Here is a 22,196-nt window from a genome sequence, read left to right as displayed (position 1 = left end):
ATGCCTTGGTTAAGTTTTATTCATAGGGTTTTTTTCTTAATGTGACTTTAAACAGGATTAGTGGTGTTTTTTTTTTTTTTTTAATTTTCTCATTGTGATATTTTATTATTAGTATATAGGAATGCAACTTATTTCTGTATATTAACAAGCTTGCTGAATTCATTAGTTCTCATAGTTTTTATGTGGAGACTTTAGGGTTCTTGATAGTGTCATCTGGACATTTGCACCTCTTTGCTTCCAGCTGGGTACCATTTATTTCTTGCTGTGTCTGACTTGCTCTGTCTAGGGCTTCCAATACTATTTTGAATAAAAGTGGTGAGAGTAGGCATTCTTGTCTTGTTCCTGAATTTAGCAGAAAGGCTTTCAGCTTTTCACTGTTGAGTGTTATATATTGGCTGTGGGTTTGCTTTAGTGACCTTTTTTATGTTGAGACATGTTCCCTCTATACCCACTTTGTCGAGAAGTTTTAGCCTGGATGGATGGTGCATTTTATCAAAAGCTATTTTGCATCTATTGAAATGAAGATTATGTTTCAGTCTTCCTTTTTTTAGTGTAGTTATCACTTTTTGTTTTCATTTTACATATGTTGAACCCTCCCTGCAACCCTGGAATGAGTCCAATTTGAGAGTGGTATTTGATCCTTTTTGTGTATTGTTGAATTTGGTTTGCTCATACTTTATTGAAGATTTTTGCATGTGTGTTCGCCAAAGGTGTTGGACTGTAATTTTTTATTTTGTAGTGTCTTTGTCTGGTTTTCATGTCAGGATGATGGGTGGCTTCATGGAATGCATTTGGGAGTGTTCCCTCTGCAGTGAATTACTTGGAAGAGTTTCAGAAGGGTAGATAGAGGCACGCAATCCTTTGTGTGCCAGGTAGAATTACCTTGTAGATTAGACTGGGTCAGACTTTTCTTTAATGAGACTTTTGTTTTTTTAATTACAAATTCAGATTCACTTCTGGTGATCAGTTCAAATTGTCTAATTCTGCTTGACTCAGTCTTTGCACTCTGTAGGTTTCTAGAAAATTTTCCATTTTCTAATTTGTCCTATTTGTTGGCCTATAGTTATTCATAGAATATGATTTTTTTTTTTTTTGGATTTTCATGGTACCTGTTATGTATCCATTTATTTCTTATTTTATTTGGGTTCTTTTTTTTTTTTTGTGAGTCTGGCTAAAAAGTTTATCAATTTTATCTTTTTCAATAGTGCATGGTTTCATTGATCTTTTATTTTCTCTCTGATCTTCATTTCCTTCCTTCTGTTCACATTATGCTGTTTTTGTTTTGCTAATTCTTTTACTTGGTAGGTTACGTTGTTTGAATTTTTATTATTCCTTGAAGGTCTATATTACTATGAACTTCCCTCTTAGAACTAACGTGGCAGAGTTCAGTAAATTACATAGAGTTGTGTTTCACTTTCATTTGTTGTCTCAGTTCAGTTCAGTCGCTCACTCGTGTCTGACTCTTTGTCACCCCATGAATCACAGCACTCCAGGCCTCCCTGTCCAACACCAACTCCCGGAGTTCACTCAAACTCACGTCCATCGAGTCAGTGATGCCATCCAGCCATCTCATTCTCTGTTGTCCCCTTCTCCTCCTGACCCCAATCCCTCCCAGCGTCAGAGTCTTTTCCAATGAGTCAACTCTTCACATGAGGTGGCCAAAGTACTGGAGTTTCAGCTTTTGCATCATTCCTTCCAAAGAAATCCCAGGGCTGATCTCCTTCAGAATGGACTGGTTGGATCTCCTTGCAGTCCAAGGGACTCTCAGGAGTCTTCTCCAACACCACAGTTCAAAAGCATCAATTCTTCGTTGCTCAGCTTTCTTCACAGTCCAACTCTCACATCCATACATGACCACGGGAAAAACCATAGCCTTGACTAGACAGACCTTTGTTGACAAAGTAATGTCTCTGCTTTTCAATATGCTATCTAGGTTGGTCATAACTTTTCTTCCAAGGAGTAAATGTCTTTTAATTTCATGGCTGCAGTCACCATCTTCGGTGATTTTGGAACCCAAAAAAATAAAGTCTGACACTGTTTCCACTGTTTCCCCATCTGTTTCATTTGTCTAAGGTATTTCAGTTCCTTTTTGATCTCACTGTTGACACATAGATTCTTTTCAGAAGCATGTTTAGTCTCCACATGTTCTTTTTTCAATTTATTCTCTTCAGTTGATGTAACAGTGGGAAAAATGCTTGATATGAATTCTATCCCCTTATATTTGTTGAGGCTTATTTCTTGACCTAGTAGATGATCTATCCTTGAAAATATTCCATGTGCACTTCAAAAATACTGAAATTCTGCTTTGTTAGATGATATGACCTATGGATATCAATTAAGTCCAACTGATCTGTTATATCATTTAAGGTTATGATTGACTTATTAATATTTTTAACTGTCTTATACTTTTTTTTTGGATGTCACTGGGCTGTTAGTCTCCTTCTATTATCAATCTCTGTCTTCATGTCTATTAATATATCTATTAATATTTGCTTTATATGTTGTTTATGTTTAGTTGCTAAGTAGTGTCTGACTCTGCAACCCCATGGACTGTAGACTGGCAGGCTCCTCTGTCTCTGGGATTTCCCAGGCAAGTGGGTTGCTATTTCCTCCAGGGGATCTTCCCAACCCAGGGATTGAACCACATCTCTTGCATTGGCAGGCAGGTTGTTTACCACCTAGCCACTAGGGAAGCCCTTTTATATATGTTAGGTGATCCTATATTAGATATGTATATGTTAACAAACATTCTCTTATTGCATGGATCCTTCAAGCATTATATAATGCTCTTTTTGCCTTTTTTATCCTTTGATTTTAAATGTTTTGTCTGATAGAAGTATTACTACTCTTGCTTTCTTGGTCCCACTTGCATGAAATCTTTTTCTATCCTCTCACTTTCTGTCCTGTGTCTTTCACCCTGAAATGAGTTTTTTGTAAGCAGCCTATTGAGGGATCTCATCACCCTATGTCTTTTTGCTTTGCAAAGCTATGTTTTAGCCACTAAAGAGCATATATTTGATGACAGTAATTAACTCAGTGTACATAAAATGACTAAATTCTACAACTCCTTACTATGTTAAAGTACAAATTGCTAGTTGTAAGTAAAAGCAAAATGTGTTGAATAATGTTGATTCCATTTGTGCGTGCATTGATGCATATTTTAAATAGGATTGGCACTTCATGGGAAATAGATGGGGAAACAGTGGAAACAGTGTCAGACTTTATTTTTCTGGGCTCCAAAATCACTGCAGATGGTGACTGCAGCCATGAAATTAAAAGATGCTTACTCCTTGGAAGGAAAGTTATGACCAACCTAGATAGCATATTAAAAAGCAGAGACATTACTTTGCCAACAAAGGTTCGTCTAGTCAAGGCTATGGTTTTTCCTGTGGTCATGTATGGATGTGAGAGTTGGACTGTGAAGAAGGCTGAGCGCCAAAGAACTGATGCTTTTGAACTGTGCTGTTGGAGAAGACTCTTGAGAGTCCCTTGGACTGCAAGGAGATCCAACCAGTCCATTCTGAAGGAGATCAGCCCTGGGATTTCTTTGGAGGGAATGATGCTGAAGCTGAAACTACAGTACTGTGGCCACCTCATTCAAAGAGTTGACTCATTGGAAAAGACTCTGATGCTGGGAGGGATTGGGGTCAGGAGGAGAAGGGAACAGCAGAGGATGAGATGGCTGGATGGCATCACTGACTCGACAGATGTGAGTCTGGGTGAACTCCGGGAGTTGATGATGGTCAGGGAGGCCTGGCATGCTGCGATTCATGGGGTCGCAAAGAGTCGGCTTACCTGTAAATAAAATATTGCTACTGAAGGTGAAAAAACATCATTATATAAACTTATAAGCAAAAAATATAAAACAATATCAAAGTTTGGGCTTCCTAGGTGGCGCTAGAGGTAAGGAACCCACCTGGCAGTGCAGGATTCATAACAGATGTAGGTCTGATCCCTGGGTCGGGAAGATCCCCTGGAGAAAGGAATGGCAACCCACTCCAGTACTCTTGGCTGGAGAATCCCGTGGGCAGAGTAGCCTGGTGTGCTGCAGTCCATAAGGTTGCAAAGATTTGGACGCGACCGAAGTGACTTAGCACACAATAAATATCAAAGTGAGAAGAATATAATGATTTGGGTATTTGGGGGCAGTTTTTCTTTTTAATATAATTTTTTTATATTTGGATATAGTTTATAATCAATGTTATTATCAATGTTCATCTGTACAGCAATCATTTCAGGTATAAATAAACATATATCCATCTTTTTCAGATTTGTTTCTCATATAGATAATTACAGAATATTGAGTAGAGCTCCCTGTGCTATACAGTAGGTTCCTATTGGTTATCTATTTTATATATAGTAGTATGTGTGTGTGTGTGTGTATGTATGTATGTTAAACTCCTCTAATTTATCCCTCCCCTGCCTGCCTTTCCCATTTGGGAACCACTAGTTGTTTCCAGAATCTGTGGAAAATCCCACAGCCAGAGGAACCTGGCAGGCTATAGCCCATGGTCGCAAAGGTCAGACACACTTAGCAACTAAACAGTGAAAACAGTTACAACCTTATTTACCCCTAAATGGTATTTTTAAAGGAAGGAGGAATCTATATTTCAATTAATTTCTAAACACATGGTGGATTTTTACCAAAATTAATTACTCATTTAACTGGGCAGTAAATTTTCTAGCTGCCATTGAACAAAAATCAAAGCATATTTTAAAATACACATTACCTGCCTAGCCCCCACCTGGCTGCCCTCACCCCTTGCTGCTACCGCTTCCTGCCTGTCATTTGAATAACGAGTGTTTCTACAGAGCACTGGAAAAAAAAACAGTAAAATAAAATACACATTAATCTGTGTTTAAAGACCGCTCTTTTAAGGAAATTTAACATATCATTTATCTTAATAGTATGTCAGAAGTGTTTATTTTAAAGCTATGATTTCTAAATTTCTGTACATAATTACACACATGTATGCAGAGAAGGAGATTAGATCGATAATAAATAGATGATAGAGGAGGACTAGAGAGCGAGAGAGGGGCAGGGGAAGAGGAAGAGAGAGAACTGGCAACATCAAGGCTTCGCTGTGCCGTAAGCTGCAGAGACCAGAATGTCATTGATCTGTAAAGCTCTTGTATTCTCATTTTTAAATGGCAAACTAAGTTTATAGCTGTTTCCAGCTCTTTTGCTGTATTTCCTTAGACACACATGCTTAGTCTACAGTGGACTTACTAATGGGCTAAATCCCATTTTAGCTCACACCTGCCGCCAGCCTGAAACACCAGCCCACGCGGACCTAAGAGCCATCGACCTCCCCACCTTTGGCTGCACTTTGGTGTACACCTGCCATCCAGGATTCTTCTTCTGGGGTGGGTCTGAGCACAGGATGTGTAAATCAGACATGAAATGGACAGGGAGGTCCCCTGTCTGTAAAGTAAGTCACTGGTGAGAAGTGAGAGTGAGTCCCTGCAGAACAGACTCGTGTCCAGGTGGAAGAACCCCAAGGAGTAGCCTCTTGGAGGCACTGTCTGTTATCCCCCCAAATCCATGCTTGCTGTGTGTGAGCTGTGTGTGTGTGAGTATGTGTGCAGTCTGTATTGGATGCAGAGGTGGCAGAAGTTCAGGAGAGATGCAGATCTCATTATTTGCAGATCACATTATAAGTCAAAGAGAAACGTGCTATGCGTTAAAAGGAAAGTAAAATACATTATGTCTTTGGAAAATGTATTTTTTTAATGAAAATGGGCAAAGATCACCAATATTGGTGAATATATAACATAGGTCTGTTATTTTGGAGACCACACAGATATTTGGTGGTAGAATATAAGTTTATGTGTCTTTGACATTGGTTCTGCTTTCTAAACTTACAAAAACGATGAACACCAGAATAATGCACTAATGACTCACAGAGTTGTGTATTTACAAATAAAAGTAACACCGACTCAGAGCTGATAGCATCACACCTTCGGCTTCTCTGCCAAACCATAATTAGAGATGACAGCTAAGCATTAGAAATGGACATGACAGAGTGTGATACAGCCCATGCCTTTAGCGGTAGGTTCTTAGAGCCTGTTAGTAGTTCTCGCTCTCAATTCTGAAAGAGAATTCTCTTCCTGTGGGTCAGGATTCCCCAGGAAAAACCCCCTTCTGCCCCTCAGGATCCCACCAGAAACCCCATTCTTCCCCTCAGGATTCTACCAGAAACCCCTTACACACCTTTCTGTCAGGATTTTCTTGGAATCCTCAGACTCTCTGTTGGAATTCCATGGAAACAACCTTCTCTGTCAGAATCCACCCAGAAAGCTTCTCTGTTGAATTCAGGTTAGGAATTAAGACACTTAATGTTTCTTTTCCTTTGCCCCTCTCTCATAAAGTCAGATACATACTTTTAAAAAGTGTTAATTTGCAGCTTGATACAAAACTATGAAAGTGAAGAGATTATGAGTTAAATCTAAGTTGACAAACCAAATTAAACATTTTGCAGGTGAAGTGTTTTGATGTTGTTCACTGCTACTTCGTGAGTTCATTGATGGTAGTGAATGCTTGGAAAACTGAGAGGAATTATGGTTCTTTTATAGTAATTTTGTAAATTACCTTTGCCTTGGAGACAGAGTTTCCAAAGAGGAGTGAGAAAGGGCTTAAATATCCTCCTTTACAAGCTCTCTGTTGTAATACACTGAATGCCCAAGTCAGATCCAAGTTGATTTCCACTACGAACCTCAGTTTTCCCACAAAAGCAAAGGATAATCTGCTGCGAATATGTGGGTTTAAAGTGGAGATGTATAACATGTTCCTATTTTGTGCATTCAAGAAATCTGGAGAAACAAACCTTGCTTTGGTTTGATATTTTTCAAACATATTTGAAAATAAATGTTTTTTGAAAGTGATAATTTGTCTTTTTACTTGTAGGTAAAGGAGAGAAGTTAATGAAACAGTTACTAAAACTCCAGGTTTTTAACCCAGAAAAGTTACAGACTTAAATCAAATAAGGTGATCTGTTTTCTACTATGTGCAGCCATATAAACAAATTTCTGATTCCTTTAGTCCATGAACAAGTTAATGTTTCAGTTATTTAAAATACCAAGCCCATACAGATTCCTGTTTCTTTCATAACTGTGGTTTATTAATGGAACAACAATCAGTTCAGTTCAGTTGCTCAGTCATGTCTGACTCTGTGATCCCATGGACTGCATGCAGCATGCCAGGCCTCCCTGTCCATTGCCAATTCCTGGAGTTTACTCAAATTCATGTCCATTGAATCGGTGATGCCATATCCAACCATCTCATCCTCTGTCGTCCCCTTCTCCTCCCACCTTTAATCTTTCCCAGCATCAGGGAAATGCCGGGACTCAGTCTTTTCAAATGAGTCAGTTCTTCACATCAGGTGTGAAGATTGTATTGGAGTTTCAGCTTCAACATCAGTCCTTCCAATGAATATTCAGGACTGATTTCCTTTAGGATGGACTGGTTGGATCTCCTTGCAGTCCAGGGGACTCTCAAGAGTCTTCTCCAACACCACAGTTCAAAAGCATCAGTTCTTCAGCACTCAGCTTTCTTTATAATCCAACTCTCACATCCATACATGACCACTGGAAAAACCGTAGCCTTGACTAGATGGACCTTTGTTGGCAAGGTAATGTCTCTGCTTTTTAATGTGCTGTCTAGATTGATCATAACTTTTCTTCCAAGGAACAATTGTCTTTTAATTTCAAGGCTGCAGTCACCAGCTGCAGTGATTTTGGAGCTCAAGAAAATAAAGTCTGTCACTGTTTCCATTGTTTCCCCATCTGTTTGCCATGAAGTGATGAGACCAGATGCCATGATCTTAGTTTTCTGAATGTTGAGTTTTAAGCCAACTTTTTCACTCTCCTCTTTCACTTTCATCAAGGGTTCTTCTTCATCAAGAAGGGTGAAAAAGGGTGGTGTCATCTGCATATGTGAGATTGTTGATATTTCTCCTGGCAATCTTGATTCCAGCTTGTGCTTCATACAGTCCAGCATTTCTCATGATGTGCTCTGCATATAAGTTAAATAAATAAGCAGGGTGACAATATACAACCTTGATGTACTCCTTTCCCTATTTGGAACCAGTCTGTTGTTCCATGTCTAGTTCTAACTGTTGCTTCTTGACCTGCATACATTTTTCTCAGGAGGCAGGTCAGGTGGTCTGGTATTCCCATCTCTTGAAGAATTTTGGAAAAACAATACTTTATCTGAAAGGAAAACCTCCATTGTCCCACCCTGTTTTACTGATAGGTACCTTGGGCACTTTATAGGCAAAACTGGACATCAGATGTTAACCCAGAATGTTGTATAACAGAGAGCCTTATAAAGAGGGTTGTGTGTCTTTTCTCCACACGAGGAAGCCACAGTAAACAACACATCATAACAGCATCAGCTGTGCATTCCAGCAGTTCAAATGTGGGGCTATATCCTTCCCCGAGTATCTCCATAATCAGACATCCTCTGCCTCTGATACATTAATTCTCACTTTCTGTTGTGTGTGATACCTTGCTTAATGTATGCTGTAGCAAACAGGAGAGGTGCAGGTTTATTTCCTAATGAAGATGTTGGTTATTCCAAATCACCTGGCCTGTTGTATCTGTTATAAATTTAGAGAATATTTAAACAATACAGTGTGTTCTCCAAATCATAGTGTAAGTCAAACTTAAAAAAATAGAACATAAAACACTTATGTAAGTTGCATTTTTTGGTGTTTTCTTCATTCAGGTGTTCACACTGGTTTCTTAGACATAAACTCTGTTCCAGGATCAAATGTGAAGAGGGTATATGAAATGCTATATAGTTCAGTCACAGATGGCTAGGTTTTGCATTTAATTTTTAGATGAGGCAAAAAGTTCCAATATGCTTAAAGGAAGTCATGCATTGTATACCATGAAATATGAGACCTACCTTAAAATTCTTTTCTGGACTGTTCTATGTAAATGTTACTTACAAATCAAACACAGAAAGCAGTGCTCTATCCAGGCAATGTTTTCTTCGATGGAGGGAAACACAGTGGGTGGTGGCGGTATGTTTGTTCTGTGTTTTTGCTGGTTTTGTCGTGGACAGTGAAAAGTCTGCAGGCTCTTTTTTAAATTAATTTATTTTTAATTGAAGGATAATTGCTTTACAATATTGCATTGGTCTCTACCAAACATCAATATGAATCAGTCACAGAGTTGCAAACTTTATCTCAGTGTGCCCTCTCCTCTCTGAAAGGAAGCACTGAAGAAACAGGTTTCTTAGTTTAGGGGCACAGTCTAGCACCTCCGCTGTGATGGTTATATTATACCGCAAACCAGCAGCAGCAGGTGAGAGGACAAGGACCCCAAAGGATCCTTCAGGTCCCCAGTGGCCACAGCTGACCTGCCCCGCAGACCTGCTGCTGCTCCCGCTGGCCCACCTGACCAAGGCGCACCTCTGTGCATCACTGCTTCCACTGAGTGTGTCCCTTCTGACCGGGGAAAACGATCTGGATACTATTTAAAAGGTATTTATTTCAGAAAAGGAAGATGAGGTATTCTGGGCTTGCTGATTAAAAGCGGGCCTTGGTGATGCTGCTGATGACGGGCAGGCTTGTTCAGTGTCCTGATCAATCAGCAGCTGTGTCAGAGGCCTGTGTCGTGTCTGCTTCAAACTTACTTGAGTCTTAAAATGATTACTATTAGGAAGTTGGGTCCATCAAAGCCCTACAAGTGCTGACATCTGTTGTTCTCTTGTTAGGCGATGTCTTACAGTGTCAGCCTATATGGGAAGACAGGCAAACTTCCAGTGGAACTGGAAAGAAACGCACAGCCAGGGACACCATGCTTGTCTTCATCACGTTGTGTCCATAAGTGCATTTGCTAAAAAAAAAAAAAAAAGACACACTTAGGGAGACAAGCATCTTTCTTTCTACCTAGGAAGTTCAAAAATATGTTCTGACCATTACCACTCATGGTGGATCTTGTCCAATTAAACAATTTACACATTATCATGAGAAGCAAAGCAGAGAGAAATTGAGATTGAGTACATTCACTGATATAGATTTACATCAGTTTGCCTGTAAAATGTTATAGCAATATTGTGAAAATAGTAGGATTTTATACATATTAGCAGAAATGTGAAAAAGAAGTTTAACTTTTTTGTAACCAGTGCAAAGAAAGAATAGCTCAATAATCTTTGTAAGAATTCCTGTCCCAGGCAAATTGATGTTTTAAGAAAACTTTCTGCTTTTTGTTTTTGACATCATTTAGTCTAGATTTCTTGCTATTTCTGGACTATTTCTTATAAAGTAGAGTATATTCTCTATAGGAGAATATACTTCTCTTACATATAATTATATATATTGTATATTATTTATAATAATTATAAATATATTATTTATAATATAATATAAATATATAATTTCATATTATATAATTATATAATATACAATATATATAATTATATATAAGAGAAGTATATTCTCTATGAGAGAATATACTCTATAAGAATATATATATAGAACATAAATGGGGCTTCCCTGGTGGCTCAGAGGGTAAAGCGTCTGCCTGCAATGCAGGAGACCTGGATTCAATCCCTGGGTTGGGAAGATCCCCTGGAGAAGGAAATGGCAACCCACTCCAGTACTCTTGCCTGGAGAATCCCATGGACAGAGGAGCCTGGTGGGCTACAGTCCACAGATTCGCAAAGAGTCAGACATGACTGAGCGACTTCATTTTCACTTTCTTTCATAACATAAATATATAATTATATAACATAATTATATAATTATTATATATTATATATAAAATTATATATATATAATATAATTCTCGTATAGAGTAGAGCAGAAGAGTTAGATGAGAGATTGGCTTTACTTACAAAATAAAGACCTTGGGAAATAAAGCATCTTTGTTTCTGTAAGCTGGGTCTCTGCAGTCAGAGTGGTGCTGTGAAGTGTAGGCTTTCTGAGGGCAGAAGAGCCCTGGCAGATGTCAGTTCCCCTGAGCCTGCCAAGTCTTCCCACAGCAAGTGGACTTGGGTATTCAGTGAAGTAGCAGTAGTGGTTTTCAGGTCAGCCTGATGAGATCTTACCTAGTGTCAGCAGTCCCAGTTCACTGCGCACGCTGGCCCTGGTGGAGCTGGTAACACGGGTGCACTGGTGTCCACCCCAGTGACAGATGCTTGTCTGCATCTCTCAGTAAACCTGCCTGCTCCCCGCTTGGCTCATCTGACTCATAAACCTAAGTGAGGGGACATGGAGACAGGTCATTTTTGTCCTCACCATTGTCAATGTCGTGATGTCTTAACTGAGCAACATGTCTAAGTGTAATTGTTCCTTGTGTGCTAACATTTGTCTGCTTTTCCCCCCACAGTTCCTTCAGATGTGTTTTTCATCCATTCGCTGTGGAAGGGATATTATGAATATTCAGGGAAAAGATAGCCTGTGACCCCAACTGTTGAACTGTTTCAACGCAGCGAGCAGCAAAGTGAACACGACCTACATTGAAGCCTCCCAGGGGGATCTGAAGTTGACAGGTAGGCGCCCAGGGCTCTCCCTCACCAGACCCCCTGTCAGTCTTCTGGTCAAGGGGGCGCCAACGCCAGGCCAAGTGCTGGCTGACGTCACCTGGGCTTTGCACCTGCTGCCTCTCACTATGTCATCTCATGATGGGCAGGACAGTTCTGTTTCCTCACTTTAAAGGTTACAAAACCAGTACAGAAAGGCAAATTAATTTGCTCCAGATTACACACAGATCCTGTTACAGCAAAGATGTAAGATTTATGTCCAGATAGTCACATCTCCAAAATTCACAGTTTTGATAGCCTCTCTCTGTCATTCTGTAAAACTTGTTTGCTCCTGGTGAGCTTTTACTGATGTGTCTCAGTTTAAAAAAGCAATTTTTTTTTAAAAAAGCACCAGCTCTGGTTTATTTTTAAGTAACAGACACAGTTTTAAGCTCTTTATATACATTGTCCTTTTCCTTCTTATATCAATTTTGTGATTTAAGTATTATTATTAAACACATTTTTTTTTACTGGTTAAAAAAAAGAGATGCCCAGGAAAACTAAGAAACCTTCCTAAGTGACAGTACAGGAGTAGGATTTGAACTCTGCGATCAGAATCTCAGTGATTAGAATCCCAAACCCACACTCTCAACCTATAGGACACAGAAGCACCTTCACACTGAATCTACTGACTTCTGTTTGTTTTTTTTTTAATTATCTCACTTCTTACAACAATGTATCTTTTTTTTATAGACTTAACTCCTAAAGGGTTCAGACTCTGAGTTACCCACAAGCCCCAGCCCTGGTTCTGAACATAAAGGGCCCCCAAGGGGTACCCACAGGTTACTGATGACTAGACAGACACATGGTTCACCTCAGAAAGTTTGAGAGCCACTCAGGACTCCTCCCATTCCTCACATCTCACTTTCCTGCTTCCCTGGCTGGGAAAACATCTAAAAATGGTGCACACAGTCCGGATGTAGGAAAAGAAAAATAATTCATACTCACAGATTTTTAATAGGTACTTATTTATGAATTCGTGATCTAGGGTTTCCAAAATTTCTTTGCCCCTTGACCCTGTGAATGTATAAATGAGATAGACCAGGTGCTCAAATCTAGTCCTGTGTCAGAAAAAACTGAGACTTTGAAAATATTCAGATTTCATAGGCTCACTCAGGTCCTTTGGATAATATTTCTCTTCATGGAGTTTGAATTTTTTTCCCTCAAAGGAAATGTTCTCCAGTGTGACTCTGGAGATTTGGGAAAGAAGTTGGATCAAGGGTTGTTCAGACTGAGGTTTGGACTTGGGAAAGAAGTTGGATCAAGAGTTGTTCAGACTGAGTCCCAGTGGACAGAAGTCCACCTGCCATGTATAGTCTGATTGGGAAAGACCATAGAGGAGGAAGTGGAAGTCACGCTTCTGGAGGATCAACCAGGACCTGGTGTTCTGTGAGGTGCTGAAATTTAACTGCCATAAAAATCTCCTGAATCTTATCTCTACTGACAGTTTTTAGAAGTGGGTTTCAGAGTTTTATTTGTTAAACTGGATGCCAGGAACACAGAGCTGCTGACTCAGGACAGCAGCCCGGAGTCAACTCGTTAGATGGTCCTCCTTGTCCGTGGGTCCTTCTCGTCCTCGGGTCCTCCCCATTCACGGGTCTTTCTTGTCTGTGGGTTCCCTTCCATCCTGTGCGATTAGCCAGTGGCCACTCTTCTGTGATGTTAGAGGGTTGCTTCTGTGATGGGAGGAAGTGGGAATTAATTGCCAGAGTCCCTGAAATGAACAGTGTGACTTTCCCTTTAACCGGTCTCTCTGCACAGAAGACATTTGGGTTCATTGTTGTTATTATTTAATATCTGTTCATTTGTTTACTTATATATTTGGTTCCTCCTCTGGGTAGGGAACTAGCCATGCTGCAAACACATCCCCCCGCCACCCCACACATACACCCTGACCCCCTGGACAAAGGCATTCAGCAATCATTCCAAGGACCTTTGTCCTCCATGCCATTCATTTCATTTTAATAAGTGCAATTGATCTGTATAAGTAACTGTATTTGGGACTATTGTTATGGTGTGTCTTTTTTTTATATTGATTTAGAAATATTTATGTTTTAAATTTTGTAAGAATTTTGTATGAACTCTCCACATGTATTTTTTTTGCTCTCTTTTATTTATTTTTTTAACAGAAACATACAACATGTTTAATCAGTTATACTCCAATAAAAAATATTTTAAAGGTCGTCCACATGTATTTTGAATATAGCTGTATTTATCAAGACTTTTTTTTAGTGATTCAATATTTTTATAGATTATTCTCCACTTAAAATTATTGTAAAATATTTGGTATATTCCCTGTGCTAAGCAGTATATCCATGTAGCTTGTTTATTTCATACACAGTAGTTTAATCCTCTAGGTTAAGTCTCTTTTTCTTTCTTATACTCCATACCCCTGTCCTCAGAATGAGTAAAAACTGAATAAAAACGCTGGACTTAAAGAATTAATATAACTGAATGTATGTTACTTTTGTTCCTTCTGTGGGATAAAAATGTTGAATTGAGTGAAGTAAACAATACTTACTTGAGACAGATGAGGACTTCAGTAAGAGGTGATTTTTAGGAAAAAAGGACTGCAGCTAAATATTAAAAATAAAATTAATCTCTGTTATTGAAAACACTATCCATTCTGTATCATATTCCACATAAATGAGCTGAGTGCCTGCCTTCCTAACTCCTAAGCATTCCTATGATGTAAGAATAACACAGTGATTCTTTCCTAGGAGTTTACAAGAAGGAGGCCCACTTATTTCTGAAAGCTTTTCAGACTAAAGAGCCAGTGGATATTTTCATCAGCAATTTTGAGAATGACAACTGGGGACTGGATGGTTATGTGAGTACTTCCTGGAGGGCCATCTAATCATCATGTCTGCGTAGAGGTGGGGGCACCAATGGGTGTTCCTTCCAAGACAACCTGGGTCCTGTCTGCACCATGAAAACTCAGGGCCCTTATCCTGGCCTGACAGCCATGTCACCCCTTCATCATCTGATGGAAGAAAGCTGTCCCTGAGATGAGAATGAAACTGACCAGGAGAGACAGGCCATCCCTGCCGGACACACGAGAGCCTCAATGCAGACCACGCCCCACTGTCAGAGTGGGACTCTACCCAGGCCTCAGCAACCACCCTGCATGGGCTGAGAAAGGGAGATTCCAGATGCACCTTCACAGTCTCCTTTGCAAGTTAACCCTTTGCTTCTGCACTAATTCATCATAGAACTTGAACATAAAGGGTCTTGCATGATATGCATGAGACAGTAGCTGTGACACAGTGAGTTGTACATAATATAGGCTCTGAGGTAATTCATACGTGTGTCCCCATTTACAAAGGATACTCAACCTATAAATAAGGTGTCAAATTTACTACTACTGTTTTTGAGATCAAAATGAGAAAGAGTTTGTTAATTGAAGTTCATGTCTATATTTTTCAATTTTAACTATAAATGTGAAACTCAAAGGAATGACAAATTTTTAAGAGAACCATTAATGTCTAAATAAGAGAAATAATATATTATGATAAAAGGAGAGGTTATGATTAATCCTTGTTGATTTCTTCCCTTTCATGTGTATCAGGTATCATCCAGACTTGAAAGGGAAGGGTTTACTTTTCAAGGTGACATACACCGAAAAGACTGGGAAATATGAGCTGGAAAGGCAAGGTATGCTGCACTTACGTGATTTTTCAAAGCAAGTATCAGATTGGTCTGCAGATGACTGAGCTGAGTGTGATAGAAAAGATGTGATTTGAAAGAGACAGAAACAAAAATAATGGGAAAGACTCATGTATTTGGAAAAAAGTCCCCTTCACTGGCAGCAAAATAGAAAATATCAGCTGGTATAAATGCAATAAATATGCAAGACACAGAATATCCTTAATTTACAAAGAGATATTTTTGAAAAACAGGAAAAAAGGCAAAGTGGAAATGCAAAAGAATAAACAAACTACGTTACCCCAAGAATATTAAATATAAAATGGCCAACAAACTATGAAAAGATCTTAACTTGAAAAATATGTATTATGACAATAAAGGTAGATCATTTTCAGCTATGAGAATGTTGAAGTTTCTTAACAATGATTTGGGGTGGTCTAGAAAAAGGCACCTGAATGTTCATTTTTGGTGAGTGTGTGAAATGTATACAATTTGACAGTATTCTTTTATCAACGATTCTACCTCTAAAATTTTAATCGACAAATGTGATCATTTTTTTTTTTGCATATTCAGGTATGTGTATAGTAGGATTATTTTTAATACATGAAATCAGAAATAACCTGGGTATCTCACACATCTATCTTAAATGAATTGCTTCTTACATCAATCTTATACAGTGTGTTACATTAAATAGAAGACAGCTTAGTATATGTCACTAGAGAACAAAGATTACATAATGATGTAGAAAGATGTTCATGACATACATGAGAACGAAGTTTGTTTTAGACAGAAGAGACAAATGTGCCTGCCTTCTTTATGTCTATCTCAAGTACTAACTAGACATGAAAAATGTTTGGAAAAAACAGTAGATGTGAAGCTTACCTTATCTACTTGCTAGTTTTGTGATCCAGGAGGAATTACAACATTCTTGAGCCTATTTATTCGTCTGAAATCTCAGTAAAGAGTCAGTTCCCTATTGCTGTCAAGATTGAGAGTCAGTATGAGGGTTTGCTTTGTGCTAAAGCTCTTCTCACACACATCTTCACTTATGTTGCTACTAACACAGATGAGAAGCAGCATCTCTCACGGAGATGAGATGATGAGCACTACGTTTCTCCTGAATAGTATCAGCTACTTTCTACTTTACTTACAGAGTGCTACTAACATATTAATTGTACACAGAAGAGTACTTCAATGTAGGATTTGACACTGAGCAGCCTTTCAGAGGAAAGTATAGTACTTGGCAATGGATGTCCCTGATGTACTCATGTCATAAAACTTTTATCAATATCCTGAGGGAAATATATACTAACTGTGTAATATCACACTTGAAAAACAAAAAACTTGACCAAAAGGGATAATTAATCATAAAATACTCTAAATTCACCTTTCCAAACTAAGACCTTTTACATAGAAAAGCTTTAAATTACAGTCAGCCATCAATGAGATGGTGCTTTCAGTGGGGTTCTATTATTTTGAGATAATGAAAATAGGCTAACACTAATGATAGTGAAGTTTTCTCTTGCTCTGAGCCAAATCCTGTGGTTATCTGCCCTCCTCTCTCCAAGACACACTCTCTAGTAATTTGCGTCTACGAACACCCCAGCAAGCCATGCACTATACTCTGTGGATGTCGGAGTTTACTGGTCCAGTCAGCCTGACGGGAACCATCACTTTGCTATTTTTTTTGCACTGCCCCATTTCTTTTTAATCTAACAAAACAGCAGCTTGCTTTAACAAGTAATCTTTCTTCTCATGTGATGATGAGCTTATTGTCAGAAAAAACAATTTCCCTCACAAAATAATTTGAATCACAAGCAAGCCCCCCATTCAACTAATGAGAAAAGTCTGTGTGTAAGTAATGCTTCAACAGGAGCCATTCATTTCAGAGTTATGGCTACACTCTGTTTTTATGGATAAAAATAAACCACCTCTTAATTGTCTCCAGTCAGTAGATAAACTGAAAAAAAAAAGTGATTATCTTTAAATGGATACTAAAACAAGTTAGTTTGAAAGGCAACTCTAATGCAAAACTTGTGTAAGAAACAAAATAAATTGATTTTTCCATTAAAGTCAAAGCCCCCAGAACTTCCCTGGTAGTCCAGTGGCTAAGACTTCATGCTCCAATGGGAGCCCAGGTTTGATCCCTGGTCAGGGAACTAGATACCACATAGCACAACTAAGACCCAGCACAGCCAAATAAATAAAAAATAAATACTAAGAAAATTGAAGTGGCCTCCCCCCACCCCAAATCAAATGGGAGAAAGTGCAAGCCATGTGTCTACTCAGGGACTTATATTCAGAATACGTAAACCCTTATAGCTAAATAGTACGTAGGCAGATAACCTAACGAAAACACTGGCAACCAATTTGAATACACATTTCTCCAAAGACAAAAATGACCAACAAGCAAATGAAAAGATGCTCAACATCATTGATCATTAGGGAAACAAAAATGAAAACCACTTCACACCCACTAGGGTGGCTCAGACCATATTGACAAACAAGTGGAGGCAAAGATGTGCAGGAATTAGAATGTTTGTACTGTGTTGATGGGAAGGTAACAATGGTAAGGCAGCTGTGGAAAACAGCCTGGCAGTCATTCATTGGGTAGTTGAAACATGGGGTTACCACAAGGTTCAGCAATTCCACTCCAACACATATGAGCAACAGAACTAAAAAACATATATTCACACATAAATCTGTACATGAATGTTTATACCAGCATTATTCCCAAGTGTCCAAATGTGGGAACAGCCCAAATGTCCATCAACTAGTGAAGAGATCAACAAAGAGTGGTACTTCCTTACAATGGAGTACTATTTTGAAAACATTATGCTAAATACAAGAAGCCATTCACCAAAAAAAAAAAAAATGTATTGAATGATTGTATTTATATGCAATATCCAGAGCAGCCAAATCTATACAGAGAGTAATGGTTGCCTAAAGCTGGAGGCTGGAGTGAGGAGGAGGAGGACTGCTGAGGGGCTCCGTTCAAGTTTAGTGGGTGACAGCAGTGTTCTAACATAGATTGTGGTGATCACTGCAACACAAACCCCCCATTTTTAATAGTAAAGAAGAAAAACCTTTGACTTATATGTATACATTAAAAGGGTAAATTCTATGAATTGTATCTCACCTTCATTCTTAAGAAGCATAACTGAGAAAATAACTGTACCCTGCATTTGATTTCCTAGGGCAGCAGCAGCATTTAATAACATGCAGAAAGGGGGCAGTGAGAGGCAAGGACGAAGGTGGAGGTTTGGGGCGGGGCTGGAGGGGAAATGGGACCCAGTGTCCAGGTGTCTCTTGAGATGGGTAGGGAGGAGATCTGGACACCACTTCAGAGAGTGATTAGGTAAGACTTAGCAACACTACAAGGTACATGTTCTCTTAGGCAGTGCTGCTTAGAATTCTGTATATTCAGACTCTGATTGATGCATCGCTGTAGAAAGAGGATTTCATGGTGGCATCATAGAGAAATACTAGAAATGGCCTAAATGTTCTTCAACAGCAGATTGACTAAATTCTAGCTTAGCCAATTAATAGAATACTGCACATCTGAAAACAATTACATTCACATATGCAGATAGAAGAAACACAAATATATGGTTAAGCTTAGTGTGCTATGGAGCTGGGGCCTTTTGAGTGGCACTGAGATCTCTTCAAGAAAATTAGAGATACCAAGGGAACATTTCACTCAAAGATGGGCACAATAAAGGACAGAAATGGTATGGACCTAACAGAAGCAGAAGATATTAATAATAAGTGACAAGAATACACAGAAGAACTATACAAAAAAAGATCTTAATGAACCAGATAATCATGATAGTGTGATCACCAACCTAGAGCCAGACATCCTGGAATGTGAAGTCAAGTGGGCCTTAGGAAGCATCACTACGAACAAAGCTAGTGGAGATGATGGAATTCCAGTTGCTCTATTTCAGATCCCAAAAGATGATGCTGTAAAAGTGCTACACTCAATATGCCAGCAAATTTGTAAAGTTCAGCAGTGGCCACAGGACTGGAAAAGGTCAGTTTTCATTCCAATCACAAAGAAAAGCAATGCCAAAGAATGCTCAAACTATTGCACAATTGCACTCATCTCATACACTAGTAAAGTAACGGTCAAAATTCGAGCCAGGTTTCAACAGTACATGAACTGTGAACTTTCAGGTATTCAAGCTGGATTTAGAAAAAGAAGAACCAGAGGTCAAATTGCCAACATTTATTGGATCATTGAAAAAGCAAGAGAGTTCCAGAAAAACATCTATTTCTGCTTTATTGAGTATGCCAAAGCATTTGACTGTGTGGACCATAACAAACTCTGGAAAATTCTTAAAGAGATGGGAATACCAGACCACCTGACCTGCCTCTTGAGAAATCTGTATGCAGATCAGGAAGCAACAGTTAGAACTAGACATGGAACAACAGACTGGTTCCAAATCGAGAAAGGAGTACGTCAAGGCTCTATATTGTCACCCTGCTTATTTAACTTATATGCAGAGTACATCATGAGAAATGCTGGGCTGGAGGAAGCACAAGCTGGAATCAAGATTGCTGGGAGAAATATCAATAACCTCAGATATGCAGATGACACCAGCCTTATGGCATAAAGTGAAGAAGAACTTAAGAACCTCTTGATGAAAGTGAAAGAGGAGAGTGAAAAAGTTGGCTTAAAACTCAACATTCAGAAAACTAAGATCATGGCATCCAGTCCCATCACTTCATGGCAAATAGATGGGGAAACAATGGAAATAGTGACAGACTTTATCATTTTGAGCTCCAAAATCATTGCAGATGGTGGCTACAGCCATGAAATTAAAAGACCCTTGCTCCTTGGAAAAAAAGTTATGACCAACCTAGACAGCATATTAAAAAGCAAAGACATTACCTTGCCAACAAAGGTCCATCTAGTCAAAGTTATGGTTTTTCCAATAGTCATGTATGGATGTGAGAGTTGGACTATAAAGAAAGCTGACCACTGAAGAATCGATGCTTTTGAACTGTGGTGTTGGAGAAGACTCTTGAGTGTCCTTTGGACTGCAAGGAGATCCAACCAGTCCATCCAAAAGGAAATCAGTCCTGAATATTCACTGGAAGGACTGATACTGAAGTTGAAACTCCAGTACTTTGGCCACCTGATGCAAAGAACTCAGTCATTGGCAAAGACCCTGATGCTGGGAAAGATTGAAGGCAAGAGGAGAAGGGGACGACAGAGGATAAGATGGCTGGATGTCATCACCGACTCAACTGACATGAGTGTGAGTAAACTCCAGGAGTTGGCAATAGACAGGGAGGCCTGGTGTCCTGCAGTCCATGGGGTCGCAAAGAGTTGGGCATGACTGAGCGACTGAACTGTACTGGGTTCTCCCTGCTGGACAGCGCCACCCCTGGTGGCTTGGTGTTACTGCAGCATGCTGTCCCCAGTCTGGCCTGGCTCACCTGGCAATATATGGACCTACCACCAGGGAGCACTTGATGCTGTCCCCAGGGCTCTAGACCCACCACAAGAATCTCTGCATTATTCATGCTAACCCCATGCCCAGGGAGGGAGCAGCTTGTTGGCTCTGCTCACAAGCCCATTACCTGGGCACTGAGATTGAGGAGAGCAAGTATCTGGCATCCCCCATGCATGGCAGCTGGTGAATGTGCCTGAAAATAAAAAATTAAGTCTGATTCATACGTGCTGATACAGAAGGATTGTAAAAATGTATGGTTGGTTTACAAGATGCCAAGATCCAGGATAAAATATGTTTACCTAAGACTTGAGGTAGAGGGAGTAGCATAATCCTTCTCAGTAGCTCAGTCAAGTCCAACTCTTTTCAACCCCATGGATTGTAGCCCACCAGGCTCCTCTGTCCTTGGGATTCTCCAGACAAGAATACTGGAGTGCTCTCCTCTAGGGGATTTCCCCAACCCAGGGATTGAAACCACATTACATGCATTGGCAGGTGGATTCTTTGCCACTGAGCCACCTGAAAGCCCTGAAGAACAGTATGGAGGTTCCTTTAAAAACTAAAAATAGAGCTACCATATAATCCTGAAATCCCACTCCTGGGCATATATCCAGAGAAAACTGTAATTTGAAAAAAACATATGAACCCCCAAGGTTCATTACATCACTAATTACAACAGCCAAGTCATAGGAGCAACCAAAATGTCCACTGACAGTTGAATGAAGAAAATGTAATACATATGTATGTACATACACACACACACTAGTATTACCCAGTCATTAAAAATAATGAAATCCATTTGCAACAGCATGGATGAACCTAGAGATTATCATACTGAGACAGAGAAAGACAAATATTGTATAATATTGCTTATATGTGGAAAAAATGATACAAATGGACTTTTTCAAAACAGAAATAGCATCACAGACATAGAAAACAAACTTATGGTTATAAAAGTGGGGAGGAAGGGGATAAATTATTAATTTGGGATTAAAATGTATACATGACTATCTATAAAGTAGTCAACAGGGACCTACTCTATAGCACAGGGGAGTATACTCAATATCTTATAATGAGGGATCATGAAAATAAATCTTAAAAAAAAATGTGTGTGTGTGTGTATGTATATATATAGCAAAGTTATTCATTTATACATACATATACATATATACCGGAGAAGGTGATGGCACCCCACTCCAGTACTCTTGCCTGGAAAACCCCATGGATGGAGGAGCCTGGTGGGTTGCAGTCCATGGGGTCACTGAGGGTCAGACACGACTGAGCGACTTCACTTTCACTTTTCAATTTCATGCATTGGAGAAGGAAATGGCAACCCACTCCAGTGTTCTTGCCTAGAGAATCCCAGGGACGGCAGAGCCTGGTGGGCTGCCATCTATGGGGTTGCACAGAGTCGGACATGACTGAAGCAACTTAGAAGTAGCAGCATACATATATACATGCCATTTATTAATTTTTAAATGTCATGAATGTGTTTGGTCTTAACTACCAAGACAGAACAGCATGGTACACATGAAATAAAAGCATATATATTGTGTATT

The 22,196-nt window shown here is 39.3% G+C and overlaps 2 long non-coding RNA genes across 7 annotated transcripts in view; one reads left to right on the top strand and one right to left on the bottom strand.

Annotated features, from left to right (window-relative positions):
- The window catches only part of LOC147342470 (uncharacterized), a 294,857-nt gene extending 279,278 nt beyond the window's left edge, over window positions 1-15,579 (top strand). For 3 of the 6 annotated variants that reach the window (XR_015158124.1, XR_015158125.1, XR_015158127.1), the window contains 3 exons: window positions 11,341-11,503; window positions 12,703-12,927; window positions 14,254-14,686. This is a non-coding gene — a long non-coding RNA (uncharacterized LOC147342470). Of the gene's footprint in view, window positions 1-11,340; window positions 11,504-12,702; window positions 12,928-14,253 lie in introns of all 6 variants that reach the window. The other 3 variants (XR_015158126.1, XR_015158129.1, XR_015158128.1) reach the window with 3 other exon arrangements.
- LOC147342469 (uncharacterized) lies at window positions 13,057-17,266 on the bottom strand. Its single transcript, XR_015158154.1, has 3 exons — window positions 16,061-17,266; window positions 14,055-14,109; window positions 13,057-13,209 (listed from the first exon to the last, which is right to left on the bottom strand). It is a non-coding gene; the product is annotated as an uncharacterized LOC147342469 (long non-coding RNA).
- Between the last annotated feature and the right edge of the window lie 4,930 nt (window positions 17,267-22,196).

Source organism: Bos grunniens, chromosome 29, assembly GCF_055505025.1.
Source record: "Bos grunniens cultivar Pamir isolate PY7600 chromosome 29, Bosgru_T2T1.0, whole genome shotgun sequence".
NCBI classification, from domain to species: domain Eukaryota; kingdom Metazoa; phylum Chordata; class Mammalia; order Artiodactyla; family Bovidae; genus Bos; species Bos grunniens.
Note: the sequence above shows the minus strand (reverse complement) of the source record. Positions and strands in the feature narration are given on the sequence as shown.